This window comes from Equus asinus, chromosome 21, assembly GCF_041296235.1.
Source record: "Equus asinus isolate D_3611 breed Donkey chromosome 21, EquAss-T2T_v2, whole genome shotgun sequence".
NCBI classification, from domain to species: domain Eukaryota; kingdom Metazoa; phylum Chordata; class Mammalia; order Perissodactyla; family Equidae; genus Equus; species Equus asinus.
Window position 1 is genome coordinate 96824258 of NC_091810.1, and position 26818 is coordinate 96851075.

At 41.5% G+C, this 26818-nt stretch overlaps 1 long non-coding RNA gene across 5 annotated transcripts; it reads left to right on the forward strand.

Annotated features, from left to right (window-relative positions):
- The first annotated feature begins 1963 nt into the window (after positions 1-1963).
- On the forward strand, positions 1964-26044 carry LOC139041487 (uncharacterized). 5 transcript variants are annotated; one of them, XR_011496713.1, is made up of 6 exons: positions 1964-3529; positions 4008-4235; positions 5799-5918; positions 7366-7826; positions 22959-23077; positions 24270-26039. It is a non-coding gene; the product is annotated as an uncharacterized lncRNA (long non-coding RNA). The 5 variants fall into 5 exon arrangements; XR_011496712.1 differs by having other exon boundaries at positions 7366-7795; XR_011496716.1 differs by having other exon boundaries at positions 5829-5918; positions 7366-7795.
- Positions 26045-26818: the final 774 nt, after the last annotated feature.

A 26818-nucleotide genomic window follows, 5' to 3' on the forward strand; every position in this document is an offset into this window, starting at 1 on the left:
TTCTCACATGTTCTTTGCTTGTTTTTTATGCTCTCTCTTTGTATTTACCTCTCCCGGTGATGTCCTTCCTAGACCATTGGGAATCCCAACCCAGAACGAGGTCATGCCTAGGTGGCTCAGGGCTTAGTCAGGTATGACACCAGGGCAAATGCAGTTCCAGGCACTGTGTCAGTCAGGGGGCAGATTGGCACAAGTCCTGGGTGTGAGGCAGTTTTACTTTCCCCCTCATCCTGGTTCAGTTACTTGACATAAGCTGTAACCCCAGTTGTTGATCAAAGGCTTCTTTTTTTCCTTTCACAGGCTGGGGAGCCTCCAACTCTGGGCCTTTATGTCGAGCAACGGCCTGGGTTCTGGTCCCCTGTTCTTCTTAGTGCTGCAGGAGCTATAACTGTAGCCTTCTCTCCACCTTCTTATCCAGGAGCTCACCAGGCCCCCTTCCATCCCATTGTCTTTCCACCCAAGTTACTGCTATTGTTTCTGAGCAATGCTCTATCTTTTTACCTTCTTTCTTTATATTGTAACTGTCACTTTTCTGTGTTTGGAGTATAAGGGACAAAAAGATCTCAATGATTAGTAGTACCAACAAAAAAGTTTGGGTGGTATTTCTTTTTTAATCAAAAAGGGCAAAGTAGAAGATTATTTCTGCCTAAAGTAAGTCAGCTTTTCTGCAAATATAATTAAAACCGAGGGACTCGTCTTATTTGTTGCTGTATCTCCAGCTCCTGGATTGTACTGAGCATACAGTAGGAGCTTAATAAACACTTGTCAACTAGTGAATTGCTGTTCATCCCTGAGTTAGTGAGGCCAGGAAGAGGGAAGGAAGAGAGGCACATGAAACAAGCACAGGACGGTGTGATGGTGTCTGTGACTCACCCATAGTCTGGCAGAAGTGACTTTGCACATGCCCAGTACGACACGCAGGCAAAGACGGTATGCAGTGATTTTCCCGACTGGATCGTGCCCAGTACAAGTCTACGGTATCTGAGAAACTTGCAAGGTATCTTTAGCCATAAGTCTGAGTGACAGGTAGAGCAGGGGAAGATGTAAATAATTGCTACAGATTTTAAACTTGTGAGAAGGGTGGCATAAGGAAGGGGAGAATTATTAGCTGTTTCATTTATTCTATTTAGTTTCCTGCAGACAGAAGGATGTGGTCACAGCTTTGGGGAAATGGTTTGCATCTTGCGAAATAGTGCCAAGGTCACTGGAGTGGACAGTAAATGCTAGAGATTAATTTTCCAGAACTACTTCTTTATTAAATATGTAATTTCAGAATGCAGAAAACTCGCTTACAGACCTGGGTGAACGCATGACATCACAATTCTTTTCAGAAGAAAGACTTTTTTTTAATAAGCAATGTCTCCATGGTAACCATAAAGGCAAATCTCACTTTGTGTGTATTATATCAACACCAATCACAGCTGGGACAGGCTGAACAAAAATGGCAGGGGAGCAGAAGCTGGGGAATTTTGAGAGAGAGTGAGGGAATAAAATGACAGCCCAAAGCAGAAGCTGAGTAACTCGAGCCTGCCTTGATTCATGGGCACTGCGTTTGGGAAATCAGAGTTTGAAACTTATTTTTTTTTCAAAGATACTTCCCCTCCATCCTGTTCAAACCAAATGTGGGACAAACTATTCTGCCATTTTTCCAAGAAAAATAAATGACTTGAATTATGTATATTTTTTAAATCAGTGTGCCTTCACAAATAGGGACATATTTTAAAAATTGACGTCTTTGTCAAGAGCCATACAAAGAAAATGAAAACCAGACATATATGCCCAGGCTCAGAGAGTGAATTAATGCAAGAGGAAAGTGTACCATTAAGGGATTTCTTTTCCTTCTTCAAAAAAACACTGCCTAGTGTGCATCCATATAGCACAAAGATGCGAGATCATTGGATCACCTGTTAGCGGACTAACTACCAGCAGGCAAAGCAATGCACCAGGGAGGGAGGGAGAACAATGCTAATTAGGATAATAGGATGATCGACAAGAATTTTTAGTTACACTTTTTATTTTGAGATAATTGTGGAGTCACATGCAGATGTGAAAAATGATACAGAGATCCCATGTGCCATTTATTCAGTTCCCTCCAAGGGCGACATCTTGCAAAAATATGGGACAATATCACAAGCAGATACTGACGTGATGCCATCACAGACCTTGTCCAGGTTTCTCCAGTTCACTTATAGGTAGGTATGTGCATGCGCGTGTGGGTGTGTGTGGGTGTGTATTTAGTTCTTTGTATTTTCATCACCTGTGTAGATTGTGTATCTACCACCACCGTAATGAAATGAAATCGTCCCATCACCTCAAGGACCCCTGGTATTGCCACATCTACCGCCTTCCCGCCTAGCGTTCTTGTCCCTTACCACTGACAACCACTAATCAGCAGTTCGTTTGTATAATTTTTGCTGTTTCAAAAATGTTGTGTAACTAAAATCAGTACCTAACCTGTTAGGAATGGCTTTCTCCACTCGACATAATTTATCTGAGACCTATCCAAGCTGTTGTGTGTATCAACAGTTCGTTCCTTTTTATTGCTGAGTAGTATTCCACGGTATGAATGTACCAGCTTGTTTGACCATTCACCTGCTGAAGGACATTTGGGTTGTTTCCAGTTTGGGGTTATTAGCAATAAGGCCACCAGGAACATTTGTGTGTAGGCTTTTGCATGAACATGTTTTCATTTCTCTGGGCTACATGCCCAAGAGAGCAATTACTGGCCATACGGTAATTGCATGTTTAGTTTTATAAGAAGTTGTCCAACAGTTTGCAAGAGTGTCTGCCATTTTATATTCCCACCAGCAACGTATGAGTGATCCTTTCTGGCATAATTTTAACAAGCTAATTAAAATTACTATGGTCTCACCACAGTCATGGAATTAAGACCTTTGGCTGTTGCCAGAATTTTATGCTCAGTCTACCTGGGTTCAGATCCTGGCTCTGCCACGTGATAGCTATGTGATCTCAGATAAGTTATTCGTCTGCCCAGCCTCAGTTTCTCCATCTGTAGGATGGGAACAATAATAGACCTGTCTCATAAGCATGTTGTGGAAGTATAATAATAACAATTATTGTTTGATGATTATTCTTTACAATTGTAAAGAGGTATAAAGAAGTATATATGAGGTTAATGAAAACACCACATATTTTATTATGACACTCTGAAATTGTCAGCATAAAAAAGGTTTCTGAGAATATCTCTAAGCTGTGGTATAGCAATGGTTTTACATGTAAATCCTTTCAGATTTCAAATTTATTACATGACTGATCACAGTGAAATTGTGGCAAAATAGTTATGTTTCGAAATGTAGGAAAGTAACAGCACTACCCCTCCAAAGTCACACAATTGGTAAAGCACACTTTCATAAGCCTGAGGAACGAGAAGTTCAATTTTATTGCAAGTTGATGGGATGGGAAGCGCGGTGGCTCCAACGATCAAATGGAAGCAATGGAAGATGGCACCATGCCTGGCGGGCACCAGGGGTCACCTCCTCCCCGCCTCAGTCACTGCTTCTAGAGAAAGGTAAGAAGAATGAAGGGTTTACTTTTTAAATCTTCTATCAAAAAGCAAATCATTTCAAAGGAAATGATAGTGAGCAGAATCCTTTATCCTGAAAGGAGCTGTCATTTCAGCTTGTTTTATTTTGTTTCTGTGCGTATTTGCTGACATAGAATACAATGCAAATAGCTATACCTTTCAAGTCTTGCTATATAAATTTAATCCAAATAATTTCATACTTATTAAAATCAACACCCCAGTTAGCTCTGAAAATGTTTCTATTGTTTTCATCTTTTATTTGAGTTTTTCAAATAAGCTACTTTCATTTTTAATTTCACTTCAATTTGAAGCGTTCTTTGCTGTTGTTTGTTTTTACTTACTTGGATTTGGTTTCCAAAAAGTTAAGGTAGAGAGCTAAAAAGTTAAGGTAGATTAATTTATGGGGGCAATACATTTGATAATTGGAACTTGCAACTCAGTGTGGAAAATTCATGTTTGTCAGGAACTACCTTAGCGTGACACAGGAAGAACAGCGTGAATTTGGATTAACATCTGTATCACACGTAAAAATATGAGAGCGCCACTGTGAGTGGACAGCAAGCCCAGTGTGCACGGCCCCTGTGTACTGACGTGTGGCTCCCCTGTTTTTCTATTCGTGTCACAGAGCATTTGAGAAAGCTCCCAAAGCTCGCTGTTTAACAGTCTGTTAAATTGTGGCTCCCATGAAGTGGTAAGCAAGGTTTCAATTTTCTCGTCTTTTTTATTGTTCTTTCTATGGAACTTAGCTCCTGCTTGTCTCAATTGAAAGCTCGCCAAATACGTTTTGTTAGACTTTTCTTTCAATATACTATTTGTTGATTCTTTAAAATGCAGGATTAGCTCCCTGGTTTATTAAAATAAGACTCATTTTCATATTAATTCTCTATTGCAATAGTGTTTAAGCAAACTAGTTCTGATTATTTCTTATATTCCACTTATAGGTTTTAATTAAAATATTTTCAACTGCAAATAACAGAAAAATCATCTCTAAATGGCTTTTAAAAGGTGATTCTTTTTTTTCTTTTAAGATTGGCACCTGGGCTAACAACTGTTGCCAATCTTTTTTTTTTTTTTCTGCTTTATCTCCCCAAAACTCCCCGGTACATAGTTGTATATCTTAGTTGTAGGTCATTCTAGTTGTGGCATGTGGGACGCCGCCTCAGCGGGACCCGACGAGCGGTGCCATGTCCACACCCAGGATCTGAACGGGCGAAATCCTGAGCCGCTGCAGCGGAGTGCGCGAACTTAACCACTCAGCCACGGGGCCAGCTCCCAAAAGGCGGTTCCTTAGTATCCATATAACAAGAAGTTTAAAGTGGGGGGCTTCTGGTTGGTTAGCTTAGTGGCTCCACAATGGCATAAATGCTCATCTTCACACCTGTTCACTTTGCCACCCTTGACCTGCCAGCTCCTTCCCCTCAAGGTCACAAGATGACTGTAGCAACTCCTGGCATCGAATTTTCAGAAACCAATGTCAAGAGGCAAAAAAGGGAGCATTTCTCTCTTATATATATATTTTTTTTTTTTTGTCCAGGATGAGAAATTTTTCTAGAAGGCTTCTTCTCAGTCTCATTGGCCATAAATGGGTTATATGCCCAACCTTAAACCAATTCCTTGGTGCCTGGCAATGGTACCAAAGTGACAAGCTTTAGGCAATTATGAAAGATGGATGGAAAACATTAGGCCATGGAGAAGCCACCAAAAGAAAAAAAAATTAGAAAACAAACAAAAACCGCTCATGTCTAACATATTATTATGGGCTTTAAAGCCAAAAAGCTTGGATGAGCTTTATGACTATATAAACTAAACCACTGAGCCTCGGTTTTTTTAACCCGTCCAATTGCCGTCTTTATGAAGATTACATAAATTAATGTATGAATAAGATACCTAGCTCATGAGAGATGCAAATATGTTAATCTCCTCCTCCTTCCCCAGCAAATGTGCAAAATAAAAATAGATAAATTAGCAGACGAGACCAAATAATGGAAACTTTAGAGCTTTGAATACCGTAGATTTTCTGATATTCCATTTCAAATTCTGCATAGAACTCCTAACACGATTCTGAAGAATCTACAGCAATGACAATGCCTTAGTGCGAACAATTCTAATTTTGTTATTTAAAATGACTTGTAAAAGTTGCATCTTCCTTCTAAAAAGTGTAAGTACATGCAGTATACCCACAGAACAGAACAAGATCTATATAGTCTCTGAAACCCTGTAACTTTTGTCTCCATTTATTCATTTTGTTTCAAAGAGATTCACATAAAGTTTATGCGGTTTGTAGACGTCCTTCTAGATGCTGGGGATTGAACAAAAACCGACAGGCAAAAGTCCCTGTTCCCCCAAAATCACCTCCGAATTCTCGCTTATAACAGTGAGTATTGATTTCCCTAGTAAGTTTCAAACTAATGCCTTACTCCTGAAACTCCACTGTTGGATTATACTCACTTTTCCTGTGCAGGAAATACCAAGTCAAGAAAATCCCAACTCTTCTAGTTGTCTTCCTCCACTTGATCACTAGATGGCGCCGAAGGAATCCATTTCCCTCCCATTGAGGGAGAAAAAGCGTGAAAAAATAGAATAGCAACTCTTGACAGTGCAAAAGGGACAAGGTCTCTGCTGTCAGTTCAATTCCTCTTTACTTATTTGTTCTTTGGGCAAAGATGCTCAAATGTTTTGCATTATCACTGGCACTCACAGTAAATTTTAAAAATAGTCTTTTCAAGTCCACTACAATTCTGTAAGGGCCTGGCCCGCACAATCAGTCCTTTCTAGTCCTTCGTTTTCTACAACGGCAGCAATTTATTCTGCCCTTCTCTCATTCTGAGACGTGCCCTGCTCTGCTTCTTCAGAAACACTGGGGTCATTCTCTTCTCTCGAGCACTAAGAAATGAACAAACGTCACTCCTCGGCTCCCTGCTGGACATTCGGCAGCAACTTGCTGTCAAAGCAAGTCCTGAGATCTCCCCCATTGGACTCTGCCTTCCAGCCATTTGGAGTTTTCACAACACTGATATCTCCTTTAGGTGTTTATACCATGATGAAATCTAGGGAACCAAAATATGTGTGTTCACGCTCATGAAAAAAACATTCATCATTTCCCAAGCTCTGTTTAGGGAAGGGGGAAAAAAAACATTGGAAAGAGAAATTAATTTGGCCATGAGTCAAATTCCAACCAAAGAATTACACAACCCTTTTTCTCCTCTGTCTTCTGTACTAAAACTTGGGGAAACTCCTCGGTCCAGATAATCAGAAGAGGAGTAACTGATTGATGATTCGTTGAAATTATTTTTGTAGCTGTTGTCTTGAAATAAGTGTATTTATTTACGTGTGCGTGAATGCATGTGCACACACATATATATGCATATAAAATCTCTCTGTCACCTCCACCCAGTGTCACAGTCACTCAACTGTGGGAACAGAGCTCTTCATGGGCCCCAGCTTTTCAGAACTTGAACCAGGGTCTTTGATCCATTTTCCTACAGTTGTTTGTCTTTCCTAAGGATTACGCCCTGAGCTGAAAGTTCACCCTTTCCCTGTTGTACGTGAACTGCAATGAAGGATGTTTTCACAGACACAGTCTTCCTTGGACGCTGATGTTGTTTCTCCTGCTGCTTCTAAATAGCTCAGCCTTGCATGCGTGAGGTGCAGGCAGAGTTTTCATCCCCATTTATTTTACAAACTCAATGCACCCTACATTTTTTGTTTCCTTTTACTTATTTATGTTATCCATAATAACCCCTGGAGACGGAGGGATAGGCTCGCCCTCAGGTTTTGAACTTGTTTCTTTGGTTTCTTCTTCTCCCTCTTCCATTTATTAGACAAGGTATTAGGTGCCCAGAGAGGCGACCACAATGCTTGGTTAAGACACACCTTCAGAAAGAAGCTTTTCTACGGAGCAAATGTGACAGACTCCACCATCTTCCGTCTTCTTCCCTAAGCGGTTAGAGGGAGCCCTCCATGACCACAGACTGGAAGGCTTAGCATCCAAAAAGCAAGGACCTGTTTTCACTCAGAAAAGTCAGAGACGTGTAGATACTCCTCGTTGGAAGACATATGGACTCGTATATGGCACTGATTGTCAACCTGGCTGTGCAACAGGACCCCTGGGGAGTTACACATTTCTAGCTCAACCCCAGATTACTGGCTCATAATTTCCAAAGGTGGGCCTGGGAATTTGCACTTTTCAAAGCAGTCTTCCATTTCACTGCAGGCAATCTGACCCAAGGTCCTGGATTGCATTCAAGAAAGGTGAGTCTGGACGCTTGAATTACAATCGCTGGTAAGTTTGAATCTTTGTCGTACAGTCATTGCGTGGCGGCCAGGCGTTCCTCTTGTGCGTGGGGAAGTGTCAAGCATGATGCTGAAAATGCTCATGAACACAGTCACTCGCCTGTGTGACCTGTGACAAATGAATTAATTTTGTTTGCCTCAGTTTCCTTATCTGCAAAATGGGGCTGATGGTCACAACCTCCTCCTAGTGTTGTCATAAGGATTGAATAAATGAGTACATGTAAAGCATTTAGAATAGTGACTGGCATTGAGTACATGCTCAAAAAATGATGTTTTTGGTTTATCATGTTATTTATTACTGAGAAAACAAAACTTGTGAAAAAGAGATTATTATTCTAATCTAAGATAAGAAAACTGAAGCGCATACAAATTAAACATCTTATTCAAGGTAACAGAGCTGGTAAATATTAGAACTGAGATTAAATCCAGACCACATGACTTCAAGCCCATCGTCCTTAAGAAGCTCCTTGAATACCTCAAGTGATGGCTGAAATGACTACTTCCAACGGCAAGAATTTTTATCGTTGGATGCTTCTGACAAATAATAGCAGCACTATGATTATGATTTATGAAGCAACTACTGAGCCACCATTTGTTGACTCCTTATTAATAGCAGTCGTTATACTCAGCATTTTGCATACGTTGACTCATTCGATCATAAGAACCTGAAAGTTAGGTGTTATTTTCCCTCCTTATCAGACGGGGAAGTTGAGGCTGTGGTTAAATTTCTTGCCAAGCACATATAATCAGTGTGTGGTGGAAGAGGTATTTGAACTCCATCACCTGTGTATTTAACCACTTTCTTGAGCCTCAGTTCACTGCCTCTGGTTTTCCTTAAGGTGCTACGGAATAGAACATTTAGTTCCCTGCATCAAGTTAGTCTTTTGGACATTTGGGAAAAAAAATGAAGTCTTGTCATTTCCTAGGTTAACCATCCAAGTTCCTTCAAAGAATCCAGGCAGTGGACATGACCTCATTTTGAAAACTTTCACCACTGAATTCACTCTTCTCTAAGACGCCATCAGTGTCTTGGGCACTCCAGCTGTGATGTCCTGACCTGCATCAGAGAAGGTCAGGTAGCAGGAGCCCACTCGAGCTTCCACCCACAGGCAAGAGGTGTTTCTAAATAGGTCGACAGAGAAGACCCACTATCATTTTAGTTTTTTTTTTTAAAATTTAAATTTTAAATTTTTAAAAAATTTAGTTTTGTTTTTTTAAAAGCCAACATTATAAAAGAGGTTTTAATCTGCTTTTCTTTTTTAACTATTTCTCCCTTTGCGGCCTAAAGGTAACCTGAGGCTAACCAAAAAATTAATATTTGAAATGTTTGTGCTAATTTATTCACAATAAATATTTTATTCACAAGCAGTATTTTCTTCAACCTTAAGTTTCTGAACTAGCAAAACAAGTCATTTTTAAAAGAGGGGATACAGCTTGCATCCAGATGGGCTGTTGGCAACTTAAGACGGTCCCAGTGGATCGGTGGTTTTGTGATGGATCAGAAACCTGTTTCTACTCTTACCTGATACCCATCTGTACCGAGAAATGCCACAACATGCAGCTAATATAAACCCCACCATTTAGGATTACATTTTGTTGAGTTCCCTTTATTTATTGAGGACAAAAAGTTTAATGTCAACATTCTGTGACTTTTGTTTCTCTGGGGTAAGTGGTTGCTGCTCAGACAGTTTCCCTCAGCCTGTGTAAATTCTCGTAATTAAAGATTTTGTGTTGTATATAATGGAAAGAAAAATCTTAATAGGCATAATAATGTAGTCTTCCTTTTAAAATTTTAGCTTTATTATTTTTAAATCATACGGAATTGACTCAAATTGCTTTAGAAATTGTCATATTATTAATCAGGAAGAAATGCTCCATAGCTGAAAACAAATGGAGTCATATTGGGAAGCTGGTGAGATGTTTGGGGGAAAAAAAAGATACTGGGATGGATCCGGAGATTTCTCAGATTCTTTCCTACGACCCCGTTCCAAGATGATCAGAAGGACTGGATGCAGGGAACCAGCTGGTCCTGGTTACCTTTTCATGAGGATTCCTACCCATCGGTGAGAAAAACGCGTCCCCTGATATGAGCAGTGAAAAAACCCTACTTAGTGGAACTGTTGTTTCGTCTCCACACCTTGTCTGGACTGACTTCAAAATATCGCTAAATAATAAACTCTAAGTTACTAATAGAAAATACCCAGAGTTTCTAGAACATGCTTCGGAATTAAGGATTAATAGCCCAGGTTCTGGCAATAATCTTTCTGTTTCTTTGATATTTGAACTTAACGTTTGTTTTAGATTTGTTTAAAGATTGTTTTTGTAGTAGAAACTCCAGGCTCTTTGATCATTTCCTACCCTACTGGTCGACTTTTGAGTTACCATCTTGACATCTAGTCGTTCAAATGCTTCTTACCAACAGTACCCAGATATTCCTTTGACGAATTCAGTCAATTTCTAGTTTCTCCCTTTGACCCAGCAGCACCAGGGATGGATCCTGATTGATCAATATTTCCCAGCACCAAATCCGCCCCCTCGACACAGAGCGATTAGTTCAGGGAGAAACACATGGCCCAAAAACAGCCAGTGAGAGAGAGGGAGTCCCAGCCCTCCTGTGGGGACCACCGGCCACTCAACTGCAAGGAGACAGGAGGCCCCGGGGGAGAGTCGGAGCTACCAGGAGGCACCGTGGGGCTACGCTTGAGGAAACACAGAGGAGAAATGGAAATTGGCGAATGGGGATGTGAGCTGGGCTTGGAACCAAGCTCAGCTTCTACATCCACCTCTAGACTTAGTTACGTGACCCGGCACGTTCATTTTATTGCTTAAGTCCCCTGCAATCAGGTTTTCCACAGCTTGTAAATAACTCAACTTTCCTGAGCCTCAGTTTCTTACCGGTAAAGGGAGGTTAATATTATCCAGCTCATTAGGTGTCATGATGATTAAAGCGTGTGACATCCGTGAAGCACCCGGTATGTGCTGTGAATTCGGCAGCCAGTCTGTTTCCTTTTCTTTTCCTCCTCTGAGGATGGATGAGTCAGCCCAGCGCTCCGAGACCTGGGGAGTTTTCAGAGCAGGGAGTGGTGAGGGCGAGGACTGAGGTCCTGACAGAGCCACAGTGCCCCACGGCTTTCCCCGGGCTGACTCTGCCCCATGCCTGTCCCGGGGCTCTGGCAGGCAGCCGCGCTGGGGTCCGTCTGGTGGAGATGCTCACTGTTCCTCAGGGTCAGTGGTGAAACAAGTGGCCAAACTAAATTTGTCTAAGAAGCACGTTGCAGAGGGGCCACATTTAAACACCAGGGGGTATTCTGCTTTCCTAGGATATAAAGCTTATTCAAGACAATAAATCTTGAGTGCAGATATTTAAAAATGACTCTTGTCTTTGAAGGAAAAATTCTAGAGAAGTACAGACTAGGAAGACGCCCAGTCTAAACTGGGTTCAACAGGTGCATTCACCCGTGAGGTAGTTTTTTCATTTGATTATACAATCCTGGAACAGGAAGGGTGGAGCTATTCCAAACCCTTACGTGACAGATGAGACAGCGGAGGCCCAGCCAGGCGAGGGGACTGGCTCAAGCCCCCCGACCAGCCTCAGGCAGAGCCGGCTCCGAGTCACAGCCGGTGTTCTGTAAACGGACTGTGACTTCCCAGCCCCCGCCCAGCAGACTCTGCTCCACTTTCCATCTCCAGCCGAGGGTCTGGCAGGCACAGAAACACCCAACAAGTCTAACGAGCATGGCCAGCGCCTTTGTCACCTGTGAGTCAGCATCAGCTCCCACCGACACATCTCTGCATTGCTGCGCATGGACCGAGCGAGCGGTGTGACAGGTCCGGCCGATGACTAGAACGGGGTGGTTTCACCACCTCGGCACTGCTCGAGTTCTGGCTGGAAAATCCTTTGTTTAGGGCAGACGGGAAGGGGAGACGCCCTGTGGGATGCTCAGCAGTGGCCTCTTCCCGCTAGATGCCAGCAGCACCCCTTCAGTTTCGACAACGGGAGAGGTCCCCAGAATCTGTCAAATGTCCCGGGGGTGGGGACTCTCCTATTGAGAACCACTACTGGAGAGAAAAACCATTTCTCGCAGTGAGTCTTCAATGTAGGGAGCGGAGAGCGGGGACGTAAGGTGTGAAGTATGCTTGGGATTTGGAGTACATCTTTTCAGGCAAATTAGAAAACTGTCAGACCTCTACAGGCAGCCTTTATTTCTTTACCTGTAGTGTGCTATGATGAAAGCAAAGACTAACCCTAAAAGGGTCTGACACCTTGTTAGTGCGACAATAGGAAATTATATGTTAAATAAGAAAAAAAGTTAAGTGGAAATGTAACTCTTTAATGCAAGGGAACGGCCATAGGGAGTCCATGGCAAGTAAGGGATTGAAAATTGCACACACAGACCATATTCCTCCAAACACCTGCTCCTGCCTTTCTTGGGGGTCCTTACAGAAGAGGCACGTGACCCCTGAGGGCCCTGCCAGGCTGCATGGTGCGGTGGGTGCAGGATTCTAAGGCGGAAGCTGGGATAAACCGGCAGATAACAATGAGATGCAGACGGCGGCAAAAAGAAACAGGAGAGGAAGCAGGAGAAAAATACAAAGAGGGATTAGGTACAAAGTAAACTTGCCAGAGGATTCCAGCCCAAGGCCCAGAAAAAAACACTTTCTAAAAGTTAGATTTTCTCAGCATGGATTATTTTTATAGAACTTATTTAACATATTTCTCTTTTAGAAAGTTTTGCATCAAAACAGCAATTGTGCTGCTGTGGTTCAGAATTCTTAACTATGCCAAATTAACGTTATTAAATTTGATAGAACAAGAAATAACACACAAATGCTGTATCAATCCTCCATAATCGGTCCCCGGGAACATCACAGTCTTCCTGCTCTCTGCCATGCTGGCCTTGGAGACAGGCGCAGCCCAGCAAGTGACAAAAGGTTTCCTTTCTGCCTTCATAATAGCCAGGACAATACATTCTTACATTTCAGTTTTAATCATCCAAAGCTTTTCAGATGCTCCAGTGCACGCCTTCCGCAGGACAATAGATGAGATCCAAGATTGCTAAGGGCCTTGTGTTTCTCTCCCCTTGCGGTGGATAACGTGCTGTTTCTGCCTTGTGCTGGATACCAGATGTGGAGCGGATAGCAAGAGGAGAGGAAAATAGGAAGGCTATTCACGGGAGGCTGGATTCATAGGACAGTGGAAATAATTTCCCCAAACCAGGAAGCCTCTTTCTTAAAAAAGAGGCTCCATTCATTTCAAGTGCTGAGATAAGGCAATTTAGAATGATTTTCACCTTGGCACAAAAATCTTAAGTACAAACAGTACCATGAGAAGAGGATTGGATGGTGATTCTTGGCAGAGAGAGAGTGGGGCAGAGACAGACAAAAAAGCCCTTCCAACTCAGAAAGCTCTCCAGAGTTATAAACTGTTGTGAATTTGCTCCCACATTTGGAGACCTATAGAATTCGTGATGTGTTATTTTAAAAGAAAGCTCCTGGTTGCATTTTTCTGCATGAATAATGTAGATGAAATGAAAGCAAGACAATGGAGCCTAGAAGTAAATATTTTGACCATCAGTAAAGAAGGATCTCAATGGTTCCCAAACCTGACTGCTACTACAATCAGCTTGGTCCTCCCTATGCCGTAGGTCCTGAGGCAAGAATTCAGGGATGAGTTTGGAACTCCGTGCTTCTCACAATCTCCCTAGATTATTCTGATGCTTTGTCAGGTTTAGAGACCACAGGAGAATTCAAGTTCAGGGACAATTTTAAAATATCCGTGTATAATATTAGAGCTATATTAAAAAACGACTGAATTTCTACAGATGCTAATTTCATCCACTGCAAGGCACTATGTGTCCCTACCTGATGTGTGTTGGCCTTTGGGGGCCATCCAGCCCTTTGCTGAGCTGATGAAAACCACTGAGCTCCACTCTAGAAAAAATACACAAGCCCAGACAGGTAAAACTTATACACCATTTTAGGGTGTCTACAGATTGCTGAAATCCATTTAGAGAGAAGAACCCCTGTTTGAATGATTGTCTGTGGTCTGTGAGAATTCATGGTTCTGTGACTTCCCCTTGAGTTTTAGCACTTAATGTTGGCCCATGTGTCTTCTGAAAGAAAGTTGCTACACTTCAGAGACCAGGTTTAAGAAACAACCAGACAAGTCATAGGCAATCATCCACACCACTACAGGAACCTCCCCTGTGGTCCTCTGCCTCGGGTCCTGCTGCCCTGCAGGCCATTGCCACACAACAGCCAGAGTTACATTTCCATGGTGAATCTCTGACTATACCACCCCCATGCCCAAAACCCTTCCAGGTCCTCCTGTTGCCTGAGGGGTGGTGTTCAGGTCACATCCTGCAGCGGTCCAGGGTGAGGCTTCTGCTCGGTCAACCTCCAGTTGTCTTCACTGCCTTGCACCATGGCACCACCTGATGCTTTCAAAAATACCAGCGCTTGAACGCATGGGCACCAGCCCTTGACCAGTTACTGTAAAATCTCTGAGGGCAAAGAGGAGAGAATGAAGGGGGTTCTAGTATTTAAAAAGCAGAGGGAAGAGGAGGGAAGAGGAGGGGAGGGGAGAGAAGAGGAGAGGAGGGAAAGGGAGAGTCCAGGAGAGAAGGGGAGGGGAGGAAAACAACACAGGAGGTTCAGTTGTTGATGAGCGCTGGGAGTCTCTGTTTCCAGCCGGTTACAGGAGTTTTCCCTCTCTGCCCCGTTTCTAAGCCAACTATACCCTCCCTTATTTCTGAAATCAAAATCCCCTACTTCTCCCAGAGCTGGATTCGTTTTCCCAATGGTGTGTCCTCTGCTCATCTCTATCTGACTGCATTCTAAGTGGTTTAAAAGTACCAGGGAACTTCTGTGTTTGGGGTTTATTTTGTTTGTTTCCAGTTCTAAACCCAGCACACTAAGCAGCCACTTAAGTATTTGGTAAGAAGCAGTCCAGGCTCGGTATGTGAGCACACTCAGGTGACACGGGAGTTTAAGGGCTCCGTGATCAGAAGGCCATGTGATGCACTGCCATGGAAACCTGACAGTGTAGGTGGGAATACTTCTGTTGGCTCAGACCAGTCTTAGAAGACGATGGCCAGAAGTGGAGACTCAACAAATCTTGATGTTCAAGCTCTTCTGTTTTTTATTATCCTAAGATTTTGTTTTGGAGGATGCTATTACTTCTTCCTGGCTTCGAAAGGAAGTTAGAAATTCTGTCCTTTGTAACCTGATAAATGTTAGTTATTTAAGTGACTGAATGGGTTTGATCTCAGTCTGTGACACTTGGGTCCACAGGAACAGGTGACGTGTGTGGAAGCGCGTGCTCCTGACGGCGTTTGGTCTGAGGTTGCTCTAGAAAGACAACTCGGTATTCGTTAGTCTGGGTAATTTTGTACTAATGATATCACTTTGGACATTTTACCTTGGAATAGATAATAGCAGGGAACTTTTTTGAACGTCCCCATCTGTCAACTACTTTTGCAAAGACTTGAGATGTAGTAACTCATTTATTCTTCACAGTCCCAGGAAGAAGTTTCCATCATTATCCCCATTTTACATATGAGGAGATTTAAGCACGAAGAGGTTGTGTAACTTCTCTGAAATTATACAGCCATTGAACAGAAGAGCGAGAAGTCAGATTCCAGCATCCTGACTCCAGAGCCCACGTTCTCAGCCATTCAGAAGATGGCAGCAAGATTACCACACCGTTTGTTTTATGAACTGTGTGTTTAATCCCTGCAATGGGATTTCACATTTACAAAGAAGAAACTGAACTTTTTTCTTCTGTGCCTTGCCTAAATACAGGGTTGGCCAATTAGTTTTCTAGAGATAATTCGTCAATATGCATCTTTTCACAGGCTCTAAAAGCTATAAATAAAAGCCCGTGTTTCTGTGGCCTTAGTCTTGAATTTTCAGGCCAGAGAATGCTTTTCATTTGTCATTCACAGCAGAATGTTTCTCCTCCTTCCCAACTAGAGAGCGAGGAAAAGAAAAACAGAAGTTTAAAAAAGTAATAGACAAGAATGGAATCTACAAGTCTTTAGAAGAACAAAGATCTAAAGAGAATGCCAAATTATGTTTAGTTTTAATTTTAATATTATAATATTTTTGAGACTGTATGGACCAGGTTGCTCAGCTGGGTTCTGGGGAGCCGTCTGTGAACACAGCTGACAAGGTCAGTTGCTAATTAACAAGTAGAGACGTCCCTGAGATAACTACTGAGAGTGACAGGTGCTATGAAGAAAATAAAACAGGTGTTTTGGTGGAGGGTAACTAGACAATGGGGCTATTTTCGTTAATACTAAATGACTAAAAAAAAAGCAAGCTATAAAATGAATTATTTGGAGCTAAGAATAGTTAATGGTTTTGGTTACAAAAAAAGCATATCTCACTTTCTGTGTTGTCTTTAAGTTTTATGTGAAACTAACTTTTCATCAAACTTTAAAATTCTCTTTTTGCTTTTCATATTCTGTACTTTTAATATAAATCAATCTGACCAATTTTTCTTCCCCTTCAAATGAAGCCAGACTTGCACTTTGGGGAAATTTTATCTCTAAGATGTTTTCTACCAGTTTGTGAGTTTTTCATGGAACTCTTTCTGATTAGTGGTATTCCCAACTGTGTCAATCTAACTGGAGACCTGAGAATTGGTCTTTAATTGGACGTAAAACAAGAGAGTGAGTATCTTTGTGCAGAGATTGCTTAATTTTATTTACAGATCTGAGTTAATCCTTGAATATCACTATAATTCCACCGGAAAACAGAAAATGAAAAATGAAACTAGTGGTGTTTCGTTTTACTAAGTCACAAATTTACAGCTTATAGGACTAAACTATGGAGGAGTAAATTTGCATATTTCCATAGTTCAGTTAACATTTTTAAACTAACTATTCCAGAGTTTAAACTTGAAAAATTGAAAATAAGTCTGCTGTGGTATTTCTTATCTTCAGTTGTTTTATATCACTGTTTCCTCAGACCATGTTTATGGATCAAAACTACGCCTTTGTCAAACATTTGACACTTGAGCCACTCCCTGAAATTGAATTTCTTTCTTGAGCTGTCTATTGTGAATTCTGAATGGTAGTAGGCAAACTTTTGGCTGCACACAAACACACAGCTTTCATGCTGGTCCCTGTTGGAAGATGTAGTGTTCTATATATTCCCTGTCTTTAAAATAGTAATAGCAACAATATAAACAGCCCCCACCGTGTCATATCAAGATGGAATTGTTTTCTCCAGTTCAGTGATTACAGAGTGCGTTTTGTGAGACAGCCCTTGAAAATGGCTCATAATGCTTCCGTTTTTCCCTTGGACTGCAATATATTGTTGGTCATAAAACTTAACGAGTTCTGCCAAAAAACAAAATTGCAAATTGAGACTGTACGGGGATTGCCATCCAATCTGTCACTGCGTATAGTTACCAGCATTAGTTTGAGTCTATAACCAAGGCCAAGACTCTCTATTAGGCTTCTGACAGGCTGAATGCATATCGGCTTGGTAATTATGCTGTAGGATGTACAATAGTCTTGTGGTATTTTTATTGAATGCATATTGTTTGATAAACAGAGATTACCTAAATTGTCTAACGTCTGATGTACCAAAGGTCTATATAACCACACCTTTGCAAGGTTCTTCTTTAGGAGGCAACTAGTGTTACTTCCTAAGAATTTCAGGTTGTAAAGTATAACAACAAAAATTAATATTCATGCAGTACTTTCTAATTTAGAGTCTTTTCCTACCCACCTAATTATTTGAGTCTCACACTAATACTTGGAGGATATTTCAGGGCTCGGCCAGCAAGAGGGATGCCAAGACTTGGACCCACGATCATGGGTCAAGTGCCAAATGAGAATAAGCCCGGGCCAAGTTGTTTATCTTCAGCCTTCGAAGTTCAGAAATGCACACGGCGTTAAGGCCTTTCTAGAACTGAAGAGTGGAAAAGCTAAGTCTGAAGACCAGTTTGTGCTATGCTGGCAGGGAGCTCTGAATAGGAGGTTTTAAAGTTTTACTTATCATCTGTTTAAAAGAAAAAGAGAGAGAAAGGAAGAAAGGAAGGGAGGGAGGAAGAAAGGAAAGAAGGACTCTGTATAGCCTGTGAAATGTGAAATTGTTCCAAGCACAGGCACTTCGCATTCTGAAAGGCATGATTGTGTTTTCAAGACTTCTAGTGAGATCCCGAATTCACAGTAGGGTTTCTGACCCTTACCTGTCTCTAAACTCTCGATGCTCCCGTTTTCTCTTCTATAAACCTGCACACCCCCACAAGGGCACGTGCGCACACACGCCCATATGTAAATGAAACGTTTAAATATTATTATAAGGATTAACTGAGACAAGCTATAAAAAAAGGAGGAGTCTTTCCCTCCTCTTGTTTCCTTTTTGACGTGTACATTTTAAATCTATCCAAACTGAAATGTATCTGTGCATTATTTTTGGTACCTGGGACCTTATTACAGAATTCTACTGAATTAGGAAAAGCAGATTTGACCCTACTCTGCCCTGGGACCATTGCCCTCCTGCTGCATGTCCCCACACCAAACAAGAGTTCTTTACATCAGGGCTGACTGGATAAACGTCACATGCCCTGTGGAGTAATCCTGCCCCGGGGTCTCTGTTTTAAATGTGACCTAATCGTGTCTGTGAATTAAAAATTATTATTATAAGAGCCTAAGAATAGTTCTTGTTTTTATAATAGGTGAACCGAATTCCAATCAGATATTACACATCAGTAACTTAGCGAGGCTGGATGTTTTTCAAAGTATAATGATTAAGAGACAATGCTTTCTGTTATCTGAATTCCTTAGGTAAATGGTAGTATCTTCAGATAAGGCAACAGTATCCATTATCATGAAAATTTTTCTATTACTGAACTGTGCAATCTTAGTTGGTCTGTTTGTACTAACTTCCGTATTCTGTAATTTCATCTAAAAACAGAATAACCTTTACAGTTATAAAAATAACAATTGTCACTAACATTTTGAGTTCTTACCAAGTGCTAGGCACTGTCTTAAGCAATTTATGTGAATTAACTCATTTATCCTCACAACTATCCTATAGTTCTTTTTACAGATAAGGAAACCGAGGCTCAGAACAATTAAGTAACTATCCCAAAGCCTTACAACTATATTTATGACTTTCTGCAATCAATTCACTATAAAAAATGTACAACTATTATCTATGTATATTTTTGTCAGGATTCTTAACCCAGAGTCAAGATAGCAATTTTGTTCACAAGCCCTTTACAAACTCAGAGCAGTGGCTTAACCCTATGGAGCCTCCTTGTCACTCAGTTTACACAATGGCATTTAAATAAGGTACTGTAGATAACCAAAGCCAGCACATTGGGAGTCGCCTCACGTGCTCCACAATCTTTATAGGAAATGAACCAGTAAGTTCAAGTTGGTCTTTTTTAAATGTAAAACATATTTTTCAGTAGCGATAGCAGTGTTGCTCATGTGATCTCTTTCCTGGTTTTACCTTGTACCACCTTTGTAAGAAAAGAAGAAATCTGGTAATGTGTAAACTGAGTTTACTAGAGAGAAGAGGCCTTGTTTTTCTGTGTCTGATATCAAAGACGTTCTGGGCAAGACCACATCTCTTCTCACAGATGGATGCGGCTGGGCCAAGACGTTGCCCCGGGGGCTGACAATTCCATAGTAAAGATCTTCTGTTCTTCTGGGGTTTCTTGTATTTGAATCTTACCTCAAAGACCAGGAGGATTTACCAGCAGAAACAAGACCAGTATTCGGCTTTTCATTCCTGGTTTTGCCGTGGGGAAAGTTCTCGAAAGGCAATGTAACACTTCCCTACTGCAGTTAACGTTGGAGAAACCTTCCGACAATGCTAGAAGCTGCACCAACTCCTCAGAGTTCTTCCCTCTGCCCTGTCTGAGTGTATTTTCTTGCCTGTGAATTAGGAACAGTTCTGATCCACCTCAGTGGTGAGCTGAAAAATGGCAAATGGCTGCAAAGTGAAGTGCTAGCACTACTATATGTTTTTATGATGAGCACCTGTCTTGAGATTTCCATGCTGCTTCAAAGGCAGCTCGTGTACTGGTAATTTTTGTCAGATCCCTCTAGAGAGCACACCGTGCCTCTAGGAATCTCACCTGGATTCCTTCAGGGCTGCGGTTCTCACACCTGAGCATCAGCATCACCTGGAGGGCCTGCTAGACTGCAGATGGCCAGCAGCACCTCCAGTTTCTGATTCACTAGGACTGGAGTGGGGCCCAAGAGTTTGCATTTCTCACAAATGCCCAGATGCTGCCGATCCAAGGGCCACACTTGGGAATCATCACTCCGGAGAAGGTTACGGAGAGGTATTTGCTTGGGTTATCATGGCCATTCAGTGAGACCCATTTTGACAGGTCACTGCATTGAATGAAAGCCGTGGACGTGGCTTTGTCCTCTGGGAAAAGTGGATATGGATGACCAACCCTGGGATGCACTACTTGGCAAAATGAGAGGAGTAGTTCAAAACAGAATTCATTGTAAAATATTAAATGTATATCAATACAAGTGCCTAAGCTAATGAAATAAAGACCAAAGAATGTAGGTGGGTAGGGCTGGGGCTGGAGAGGAAACTTTCTGGGTTTAAGACTATGTTATCTGTCAGCTCTTTAGCATTTGTCTAAGCAACTGTAGAAGACCATTCATCTGAGGTGAAAGACAGCAGACAACGAGGGCATAGACGAGATTCTCCCTTGAGCTGAGGCAAATGTCTTCTGGGGCAAAGGACCCATCTCTTTCTCTCTCCCTGGTAGGAAATACTCGGTTGATTATGAGAATTATAGAATCGGTGCTATCATCCAATTTTAAAAAATATTTTGGATCTGTAAAATTGTTCCATTTTTCTCAAGCTGAAAATGTAAGGTTATTTTTTCTTTATAAAAATGTTCTGGTACAAAAGTGTGAAAAATGAACAGTGTGATCCAACAATCTTCTTAACCTATAGGTGCTTCTTAAGGGTAAACTATAGTATAACAAGATTCACAAAATTTTCAAGTGCTGTCAAGTATTTTTTGATAAACTGCCCTTGTAACAATCCCTTGAACCAACATGAAAAGTTCAAAGCCCCTCTATATCTTCGTATCGCTTATATTCAGAATCCCTCGGGAGGAGGCAGGCAAGGTGTCATTAAACCCACTCGACAGACAGGACAAATGAGGTCCAGACTGCTTTGTATCACCCAGCAAAGCAGCGAGCAGAGTCAGTTATGACACACTTGCTTCAGACTTTCACATCCCATCTTCACTTTGAAGCCATATAGCATGTACTTCCAGAATGAAAAGTGTTCTGTTTTTGAATCATGCTGTGTAAGGTGCCAGGCTGTTTCATCCGAGCTGATCTCTGCCGGCCCTTCCTCTAGGCTGTTACCATTAGCACATTCTTACTGACTCTGCTTTCTGTTTTACCAAACTTACATACACTTTCCTCATTTTTATAACGATATTATAAGGACTTTTTCTTCCTACAAAATTAATATATATTTATTGTAAGAATTTTAGAAAATGTTACAAATTAACATCACCTATTATCCCATCACCTAAGACAGCCACCAATGCCACTTTGTGAACATCTATCCATTTATTTTTCCATAAAATCCTGTAAGGCAGGAAATGGGATTATGCTTCTGTATATTTCTTGCCTTAGTCATATATTCGGAACTGCGTTCTGTGCTATTAATGCCCCTTACAACCTTTCTTCTGGTAAATGGAACCAAAGTATAGCAGATGTGCAGAAAAGTAAGCAATCATCAGCGTACAGTTTGAGGAGCATTCTCGAAGTGAACATCCCCATCCCCAAGAAACAGAACGCGACAGAACTCCAGAAGCCCTCTGTGCCCTCCTGCAGTCGTGAGGTACTCCCAAAGTTAAGCACTAGTTGTTTTTGCCTCATTTTGATCTAGATGTAAATGGCATACAGTATATACTCTTTTGTCTGGCGTCTTTTGTTCAACATTGTGTTTACTAGACACCTTCATGGACAAACACTTCTTAATGGCTGCAGAATATACTGTTGACTGCATAATGACTATATATATATATATATATGCACTATATAGTGACTATCAGTATAATTTAATCAAGCATGAAAGCAAAAAATGATCTTCTGTGGGACATTGAAGCGGTTTGTCACCATCATAAACAATGTTGCTATGAGCATCCCTCTTGCTTTGTTCACATTCTTATGTATTCCACAGGATAAGTTCCTGGGAATGGGAATGCTGGCTGTGAAGATATCCACAGTGTTAGGACTTTGATGAGTGTGACCAGATTGCCCTTTAGACTGGTGAAAAGGTGTTTCCACCAGCAGCCCTGAGAATGCCTGTTTCCCAGTATCTTCTCCATCACTGCATATTACAGTTTTCTTTCATCCTTAAGCTTTCTGATGACTTCTGGTTTCAGCATATTATAGCTACTAATGGCCAATATTTCCAATTCAAATCTTGAATTATTTCAGAGGGATAAGGGCCAATTTTTATTTTTTAAAGCTAACTTTATTTGTATATAATATGCTATTTTAATGAACTGGATTTTTGTTTGGTGCATTACTCTTCAGTTAATAACTTTTCCTAAATGTTAACAAACATCATGATATAGGATTCCTTGAATATATACAGCCTGACCTAGCTAAATATTTCACTTCTCGAATACGTATTGTTCCAGGGTGTGAAAGGAAATGTAAATACTGTGTTCTTTATGCCCATATGCTAATTGCTTTCTATTCCCTTAAGTCTGGAGATTTACCAGTCTAAGTGATCATTATTGCCCCACGCTTTCATAACTTGACTGTTTTCTCCCCCTAAGTCTTTTTGGAAGCACTTTTTTGTTATTCTAAAAGTAACATGTGACTGTTTGAAAATACAGACAAGTCAGAAGAAAATGAAAATCATCTGTATTCCCTCCACCTCATTGTCTGCTTGCTGTGTCACATCGTAGTCTTGCTGACGTATGTTTATAGAACTATTTTTCACACATGAAATAATTGTACTGTACAATTACTTTGTAACCCGCCTTCTTCCTCTTAATTTGTCATAGACATTTTCCATCTAATCATCTCTTGATCCAAATAACATCACTCATTCACTCAGTGTGTTATGTACTTTTCTACATTCTCTCCAGAGTGTTTGTAAACACCAAGCTGTAAAGAAGGTGAGAGTTCCTTCTTCTGGTGGAATTATCTCACATCAATTGTGCCTGGTGTGGAAAGAATGCTGGGACCGAGGGACCCAGGGAGCCAGGTGAGGACGTGTTTAGTGATGTAATTCTCAAGGCTTTCACCCGTCCCCTCCCCTCACTGTGCTCCCAGCACCTCTGTCCCACCAAAAGGAGACCATCACCTCCTCCTTCTTGACCTTCACGGAAATTCCAGGTTCAGCCGCCAATCTTGAATGCAGAGCTCTGCAATTTTCTTGGGTCTTTTCTAAGCAAGCGACTTCTGGGAAGCAGTCAAATGGCTACATTTGTTTCCCGGAGTGTCACGATTGTTTAAACTTCATTTATAAGTACGACGTCCTTATCATTTAGGAGTGCTGTTTCCATTCACAAGATGTATGCACTGATGGTACAATGGTTAGTTAACTAAAATAATATTTAATCACCGTATAGAACATACAGTTTTAAATTAAGTGTATTAGAATTTTGGATGGGCCCCATATTTTTGTAACAAAATGTGTGTGTGTCAGGAGGGAGCTCATTTCTGCAGTTCCACAGCCTCACATACAGAAATATTGCTTTCTAGTTAACCTATCCGAAACCGGTGTGTATTTCAGTGTGCTATTACTGTTTGCATTTTGTATACTTGAGCGGGTCATCCGAGGAGACAATTTTTTGCACAGGATAAGGGCAGTAAGTGTTATAAAACTTGGCTTCAGCCAGGAAAAAAATATCACCCTGCAGATCAACCGTGATTTATTTACCAAGCCCAGTCCATGTTTGAGTATCTCAAAGGGCATTAAGCATGACAATATGTGTTTGAAAAGTTTGTTGTTTTCATCCTTTGACAGAACTGAACCCACAAATCATTGGGTCCAAACCGACACTTGGGATGAAAAGTCATTGCTTTTTTCCACCAAGCCTTCTGTCCCGGCGTTGAAGCCCAGTGTGAAAGCATCCTTTTGCAGGAGCAGAGGAGCTCGGAGTCCACAGACGCCGTATATATGGACAGAAGCAAGGCTTCAGAGCCTCAAATGCTTCCAATTTTTTTCTTTTTTATTATCTGCCAGAAACTTAGTTGGAATGCTTTCCCTTTTCTTAAAATGCATTGAATTTCAGTTTAATTGTGCAAGATCCCCTTATTAAGTAATTATACACATTCTCTCATCTGTGTGTCTATATTTCAGAAGTAACTGCTTCGTTTTGTTGCAAAAACAGGAAATTAGCCAAAAAGAGGGCAATAAGACTTTATTTTCCATTTCCCTTCTTCCTCCCTAGGGGAACAGACACATCTTCGGATGCATCACAAGATAAAGATGCTGACTCAGTCTCTGAAATCATCCCCGGAGTCCACAGCACAGCCCTTAATGAGAAAGAAGTGCTTTCATTAAATGAGTGAAAAATACCTTTTCCTCCTCCAAAATTGCCCTTAGTGAAATAATTCAAGACTGAAACCAAACCCTCCCATACTTATCCCTAAACACAGGGGAGGGCAAACAACACAATTTCAAAATGACAAAATAGCTACCTAGCTGGAAACAACACTTTGGAAATCTCACCAAAAATGGGAGGTTAACTGTGGTCACCGTATGGAAGGAAAATGCTCGCCAACTGAAGAAAGGACAAATGCAGCAGACCTGCCGAGGGAGGGAAGACAACGAAGTGGAAGTGCTTCCAACGGAGTTTACAGTGATTGTGCCCCAGTGATGCTGAGGGAGCTTTGTCTAAATAATAGTCCTTCGCATTTGTGGCTTTAAAACGCAAGCATTTTTATATCAGTTTCCTCACTCACTCCTCACAAAAACCCTGAGAAGGAGGCAGGAAATAAATTACCTCGCCCAAATCGCAAATGTGGAACCTGCGGCTCAGGATTATTAAATGACTTGTCCAGGGTCCCATGGGGCTGGTCAGCGACACTTGACCACTGGCTCTGAATGAGCCCTGCCCTACTGCGTTTTCAACTGACTGCTAGAAAATTTTTATGTAGAAGTCCTTAGAATGTAGTAGTGACTCAGCTGTATCGTCGCAACCAAGGAAAGTTAAGTTATTGGAACATGTACTCTATATAAAATATTAAATTCAAGTAGTTGCTTTCAGCCTCTCCATCCAAAGCTTTCAAAGATGCTGACGTTTGCATAGACAGGTACCTGAGTTCCTCTGTTGCTTATGGTAATGCTGGTTGATTGATGTCTCACTGTCTTTCCTGTGCCCACTGGCAGAAAAATTCCACAGTAAAACAGCAGGAGGGAAAGGGAAGAAAATAAAAAAGATCTGTGTATTCTGAAAATTCAAAAATAAAACTTTGATGTCCTTGATTGACCATGAAGCAGCATCCCCTGAGGATGTTACTATCTACTAGCTGACTACAAAACAGCCTCCTAGCTTGCCTCCCTGCCTCTCTCTCCTCCCCTCCATCCTCTGTGTGCTGGCAGATGATTCCAGCCGCAGTTACCTTGTGCAAACTTTCTGTAAGCTGGCTAAGAAAACATTAACTGTCCTCACTGTTATTCAAGAGCTCTGCAAAGTAATGCGACCCACCATTTACGAAACAGCTGTTACCTCAAACCCTTCCTGGGAAATGTATGATGGGATTGGTTTTAGAAGGGAGAAACTGAGGCTGAGGCAGGTTAAGCAATGTGCCTGAGGATGGATATTTATCAGGTGGTGACACCGGTGTCCAAACTCAGAGTCGCCTAACTCGGATGTCTTTCCAGATTCCTTTCTGACCACTAGGACATACAGATCCCATATTACCATGAGCTATCCGCTAGTCTGGCAAACATTCCTGGACCCACCACAGTTCTATGCTGTTGAGGAGACCGTTCTTCCTTCTAGAACGTGCTTCCCAATCCTACCGCCTATAGAAAGGTTGTTAGTTCTTCAGGAGTAATCTCAGACATCACCTCCTCCTTGAAGTCTTTCCTGAACCTTATCTCCAGTGACCTCCCACACATGAAAAAATCTCACGCTTCTTTGAATACTTTTAGATCTTGGCATAATTCTCATGGCACTTACCTTCTTCTTCTTTTGTGGTGATTATTTTCCTGTCCTCATTGAAAGTTTGCAAGCTTCCTGAACACAGAAACTGAGATTTATTCATTACTAATATCCTTGTAGCCCCCAGCGGGGATTAAGGGCTTCCATAAAGATTTGTAACTTTGAATAATAAATACCACCTAGAATATACCATGTCTAAGACAGAATATCTCCTTTTCTCCCTGAAATATACTTCTCTGTTCTCTGGCCCAGTGAAGGGCACTACTATCCACCCATGAGCCAGCAGGACCCTGGATATCATTCTTGACTCCTCCCTTTACCTCACCCCACACCCAACCACAATGGTGCAGGGACACCTTCCAAATATCTCCCAGTCCTTCTGTCTGGTTTCATCAGCCATATCCCCTATGCAGTCTTGATAAACATATGATAACCAAGAGACGCAGAGAAAGTAGGCAATTTGCTCAATGCACTTCGTTACTTGGTTTTTCCCATCACTATTTAAATAAGGTCAATCTTCTCCAAATTTATAAAACAAACTATGAACAAGCCCCCTCGTTCGAATCCCACGTCAAGCTGGCTCCCTATGTTCGTGCTCCTTTTATGGCCCAGTTCCTCCCCTTCTTTATCCTCTCTCATCTCTCAACCCGCTTCATCTGCCTTCTTCCCCGTTCTCTTTACTCAGCTCCTCAGCTTCAAGGATTTTGGTGTGAGCCATTGCAAGAATGGAGTTCCACTGCCTGTGGCGCTTGGGGTGTGTTTGTTTAAGCTGAGGGTGCCGTTAGGTTTAAGTTGGACCTGGAAAGTTGGTAGTTATTGATATACAGAGG